Source organism: Boeremia exigua (assembly GCF_020726555.1).
Source record: "Boeremia exigua strain MPI-SDFR-AT-0100 chromosome Unknown C7974scaffold_3, whole genome shotgun sequence".
NCBI lineage: Eukaryota > Fungi > Ascomycota > Dothideomycetes > Pleosporales > Didymellaceae > Boeremia > Boeremia exigua.
Window position 1 is genome coordinate 80,497 of NW_025763520.1, and position 6,725 is coordinate 87,221.

Here is a 6,725-nt window from a genome sequence, read left to right on the forward strand (position 1 = left end):
CGTTAGAAATTGCGTCAGAGTAGTTACTGCATCTAAGAGACGTACTCAACCTATTGGGGTCCAGCAGGGAGACCGTGAGTGGGTGACTTTGATTGCTGCAGTCAACGCGATGGGCTGGGCAATTGCGCCCTACCTTATCTTCAAAGCAAAGAACCACGACGCGTCCTGGTACCCTGATTTGAAGCCCCAATGGCGCATTGGGGTTAGTAACAACGGCTGGACTACTAACGATATTGGAGTAGCCTAGTTAAGGCACTTTGTTGAGCAGATTCGGGGCCAGAGGGTGGGTAGCTACGTGCTGCTAATAATCGACGGCCACAAGAGCCACAAGTCGCTTACTTTCCAAAATCTTTGCACAGAGAGCAAGATTATTACCCTGTGTATGCCTCCACACTCATCTCACATCCTACAACCACTTGATGTAGGTTGTTTTGCCCCCCTAAAGCGGGCGTACAGCAAAGAGATCAGAGTCTTGGCGCTGGACTATATTGGCCGGATTGACAAAAAAGCCTTCATCGCGACCCTTAGGAAGGTGTTTAATAAGGCGTTTTCAAAGGCAAACATTGTATCAAGCTTCAAAGCAACTGGCTTAGTGCCTAATGATCCATTGGTAGTGCTATTAAAGCTTGATATGAAGCGTCGCACGCCAACACCGCCTCTCACAGGGGAGCCCCAATGGAACCCTAAGACACCCACCAACGCCAATAAGATAGAGGCTCAATCAACGTTGCTTCGCAATCGTATTCAGAGGCACCAAGGATCGTCACCTTCTCCTATAGTTAAGATGATGGATTAGCTGCAAAAAGGCACTGCAATGATACTGCATTCACAGACGTTACTAGCCGCCCGAGTGCTGCAGCTTGAAGCGTCAAATAGGGCTGCTTCTGAGCGCAAATCGCGCAAAAGAAAGCGGATTCAGAAGGGTGGAGACCTCTCAAAGGAACAGGCAGAGGATTTGATAGCCCAACGCGACGTTGGGGCGCAGCTTGAGGGGGAAACTCGTGAGGGTAGGGCTCGAACAGGTGCAGGCAAGCAGCACAAAAGGCACTGCAGGCGCTGCGGTGAGGCAGGGCACAACTCGCGCACGTGTGAGAAAGATGCAGTAGAAGTTAGCAATTAATATTTGCTACTGTTAGCTATAGTAAAGCATTGTGGTGTTGCGCAATTGCTTGCAGAGTGCCCAATGGCTTGTTAGGGCGGTCCACTCGCCTAGCCGGTCCACTCGCTATGCACTTACGTTACTAAAATCTTAAATCTTATAAACAAGATACTACCTAACTTAAATAACCTCTAACTCCCCTCTAACTTAGTCCTAACTTACTTCTATTACTATTTCTTATCTATCTATAGCTAACTAAGACTTATAGGTATAAAAGATAAGCCTATAGTAGTTCTAGAATAGATAGTTTTTAAGTATTCTTTATATAAGACCTATAGGAATAAGATTCTCTCTAGTTATTAACTTTTCTAGTACTCCTATATACCTTATAGTAGAATTAGAACTATATTAGAGAATTTTATTACCTATATTACTATATTATACTTAAAAACTTATCCTAGCTAGTAATAGCCTCTAAATAATATTATATTAGTATTTAGTTATAAGTAAACAGTCTAACACGCATCTAACTATACTACTTCTAGAATTACTTACTTCTAGTTAAGATACTAGAGACCTTTTAATAACTAAAGCCTTTAGGTTTAAATTATTACTTTAGAAAAGTTGCATTAGATTATGCTATAGTAGAGATATAGAGACTACTAATAACCTACCTAAAGTAGACTTAATATAATATTAGGCATAATAGCTAGTCCCTTAACTAGATCTTAAGCTAAGTTTAGAAAGAGTAGGTCTTATAAACCTCCTTCTAGTTTAGTCTAAGAATAACCCTTACTTTTAAAGGAAAGTAGGTTAGAATTAGACTACTTATATATAGTATTAGCCTATAAGATTAGTTAGTTATATTAGGAGCTAGCTAAACTTTATACTAGTCTTTATTTTATAGACCTTCTCTATCCCTCTACTAAGACCCCTAGACTATAAAGAGTCTAATAAGCATCTAAAGTAAATACTATCTTTATAACTAGAGAAAAGCTAAGTAAAAGAACTCTTAATATTAAAGTACTTACTAATAGAAAGAGCTCTACCTTTTAGTAATAGTAAGTATTAATATAAGATTAATTAGAGATTAACTTAGATTACTATTAGTCTATCTAAGCTTATATAGCCCTTATTTAGAGTTATACCTCTAGGTTAGCTAAAGAGTACCTAGAACCTTAGTACTTATTAGATAATAATAGTAACTATTTCTATACTATAGAAGAGATAATATTACTCTTATAAATATACTTTATTACTAGAAATAAGTAGGTAGAAAGTTAAGTAATTTTTAATAAACTTTAAATAGAAAGGAATAAAACTTTCCTAGCCTTTAAAAGTTATTTCCTTAGCTTAGCTATTAAGAGATAAGTACTCTAATTAGAGTAGTTTTATTACTTATAGACTAAACTTACTCTAGCTCTTTAAGTACCTAACCTAGGTTTTAAATAGTAATAGGTAAACTCCTTCCTATAGATAGTAGAATACCTTACTACCTATAATATAGAATAAAGGAATAATCTAATAGTAATACCTCTAGCTATTACCTAGCCTCTACTCTTTAGGCCCTAACTCTAATTAGACTTAAAGTAGCCTACTATACTATTATACTAATAAGAATATCTTAACCTACTCTATTTAACTATAGTTATATATAGTACTCTAAACCTATAAGTAATACTAAGTATACTAATACCTATAAGGGATCTAATACCTAATACTTACTATAACTATAGTAAACCTAGATATTTTATAAAAGAATATATAATACCTTAGGTGCGTAAAATTAAAGTTAAATAAGAGGAGTTTATAGATACTAAGGAAGATATAGATAAGGACCTAATACCTATAGAAAATAGAGTTACCTAAGAGAATTACTCTACTTAGGCCTAAACTAATATAACTTCTTAAATCTTTCCTTATCTTATTTATTTAGTAAACCTTATTTTCTTGTAGTAACTATACTATATTATAAGGGTTATAGTATATAATTCTACTTCTTAATTAATACTAGTACTTAAGGTTTCTTATTCTTAAATTTATTAATTATAAACTCTATTTTAATAGCCCTCTAAACCCCTATTTAGAAGCTACCTTTCTTAGTATAAGTAAAGAGTTTTTAGGACTAGATTATATGCCCTATATCTTATTATATCTAACTCTATATAATTATAGATAGATAGAAGATATATAACTACCTATTTATTATTATTAATTTAGGTTCTTAAGATTATATTATTAGGATTAAATAGTTACGCAGGTTTAAACTTAGACTTAATATAGAGTAGTCTTTGTTAGTTTAGCTTGCTAAGTATTTAAAATCCTATAACTCTACTCCCCCTATTTTAATAATATTATATTAACCTATAGTCTCCCCTAATATATAACTAGATATTAAGTAATAAGATAATCTATAGAATATAGATAATTATTAATAGGTATTAAGCCTATTAGTAAATATACGTTATATGCAAGGTATAACCTCTATACTAAAATTTTAATCTTAGCCTTTAGCTATAGTAAATAAAACTCTAATAACTATAACCTAACTCTCTTCTATACTATATCTATCTAAAGTTACTACTATTATATCCTTATCTATAAATGCCTTTTATTTTGCTATATAATAACTCTAAAACAAATTCTTTATTACTAACTTATATAAAATCTAGTAATTACTAGATAACTACTAAGATAACTCTAAAAACGCTTATCTCCTATGTAATAAGCTGCTAGCTAGATATTACTAATATACTAATATATTTAATAAGATAGAAGCTAAGATACTACTGCCTTATTAACTATATAATTATAAGATTATATTAGAAGAACTCTTACCTAACTTATACTCCCTATTATATAAGTAGAACCTTAAAGAACTTAAAGCTATAAAGAAGTTTATATAAGAATAACTTAAGTAAGAATAGATTAAGTATAGTTAGAGCTCTTTTGCTTCTCTAGTTTTATATATATGCAAACTAAATAGTAGTCTGTAGATTTATATAGATTACTAGAAGCTTAATAACCTTACCTATAAGGACTTATATCTAATACCTTATATAGAAAAATTATTAGCACGCCTATTAAAAGCTAAGATATTTAGTAAATTTAATATCTATATAGTATTTAATTAAATCTAAATAGATTCTATCTCTAAAGAGTATACTATATTTTATACCTAATATAGTACCTATAAGTATAAGGTATTACTATTTAGCCTTTATAATAGTCTAGCTACCTACTAATAATATATAAATAATATACTTATTAATTATTTAGATAACTTCTATATTATATACCTTAATAATATCCTAATCTACTCTAAGAATAAAGTAACTTATAAGAAGTATATTAAGCTTATTCTTAAACAGCTTAGATCTACTAGTCTCTAAATTAATATTAAGAAAAGTAAGTTCTATATTACTAGAACTAAATATCTAGGCTATATTCTTACTAACATAGGTATTAAAGTAGACCCTAAGAAGGTGCAAGTCCTATATAATTAAAAGCCCCCTATAATAATTACTAGAGTTAAGTTATACCTTAGTTTTACTAGTTTCTATTAATAATTTATACCTAAGTTTTCTTAAGTTACTAAACCTTTAATTATGCTCTAAAGCCTAAGTAATAAATTTAAGTAGATAGAGGCATATTAGACTAGTTTTAAGTCTCTTAAATAGAGTCTTCTAGCTATACCTACCTTATATTACTTTAACTCTATATACTCTATAAGAATTAAGACTAATATATTAGATAGTATTATTATAGGTATCTTATCTTAAGAATACTTAGATAAGTAATAGTATCCTATTATATTCTATAGCTATATTCTAGCAGGAGCAGAACTTAACTAGGAGATCTATAATAAGAAACTATTTGCTATCCTCTAAGCTTTTAAAAAATAGTAGGTAGAATTAACTTTAATTATAACTTAGATCTAAGTGTGCTCTAACTACTAGTTACTAGAATATTTTATAATTACTAAGGTTCTTAATATATATTAAGCCTATTAGGTAGAAGTATTAAGCCTATTTAATTTCTAGATTAAGTATATGCCTAGTAAGTAAAATAAATATACTAATATCCTAAGCTAATATAAATAAGACTTAAGTAACCTTAAGGCAGCCTAGCTAGATAATTAATCTTAAGTATTACTAGGTTCCTACTAACTATACTCTAGCATTAACTCTAACTTAGCTAAGTAATACCTAGAAATAGCAGTAGTAATAACCCTTGCCTCTATAGAAAAGAAGATAAAACTTAACTTGCTAGAAATAGTTAAAGCTATTCTTTAAGTAAACTATAATAGTTTCCTCTAGAAATATTAAGCCCTACTAGAAGGGTATTAGATTTACTATAGCTTATTATTATATAAAAACTGCCTATATATACCTATAGATCCCTTACTCTGCCTTATATATAATAACTACCTCTACTATATTATAAACTATAACCCTAACTTCTACTAGTAGTAGAACTACTTTCTTAAGTAGACGCCCTAGCCTTATATATCTACTAAAGGTCTACTACTACCTTTCTTAATGCCTAGACCTTCTCTATTAGAATACCTACCTTCTTAGTAAGCCTCTCTAATATCTCTTAAGCCTATATATTATAGGTAGGTTATATATAGAAGTAGTATAGAAGAATACTAGTTACTAATATCTTTTTAAGTTATATAGTTACTACTTATATAATACTAGAAAGCTTAAGCACTGCCTAATAAATATTGCGCTATATATCTATATATACCTTCTCTATAGTAGTAGCTTCTCTAGCTAAAATCCTCTCTTTATCTTCTACTAACGCCTTAACCTATATATTAAGCGCCTTCTTAAGAGTAGTATACTTAGAACTAATATAAATTAGAACCTTTCTAGGTTAGTATATAGTTATAAGTAGGATAAGGATATTATAATATTACTAGTTAATACTTCTTATTCTACTATATATAGTATATATACTAGAATAAAGTTCTTAAATTAAACTTCTATTTAATCTAATTGCCCTTTACTAGGGCATATATAGAATAAGAGTAGATAACCTAATAGGATACTATAAGAGCGCTAAGAGGGACTAGTATTAGTATAGTAACTAAGAAATAAGCCTAGAGAAGAATTAGTAGAGGCCTAAGTTAAAAGTAAGGATATTAACTTATAGTAAAAAGTAGTATCTATTAGAGAATATTAGTATATAGGCATAATTATTTATACCTTACTACTAGCTTAGGCGCTAAGCCTAGTTAGTTATACTAGAGATGCAAAATTACTATATAAATAGTATTATAGACTTATAAGCCCTCTAACTTAGCTAGGTATAGCTTTATTAGCTAATGCTAAGCACGCGCTATATATAAATATAGGGTCCTTTATTAATAATTATATAATAAATAAATAATAATAAGGCATAAATAAAGAGATAGTAAGATAGAGCAGAGCTAGCTTAGAACTAAGTTAGTATAGGGATAAGTATAAGGCTAATTAACTATATTAGGGATAATATAACTATAAAGGAGAGAGGTAATATAAGAATTAACTACTAAAATCTTAAATCTTATAAATAAGATACTACCTAACTTAAATAACCTCTAACTCCCCTCTAACTTAGTTCTAACTTACCTCTATTA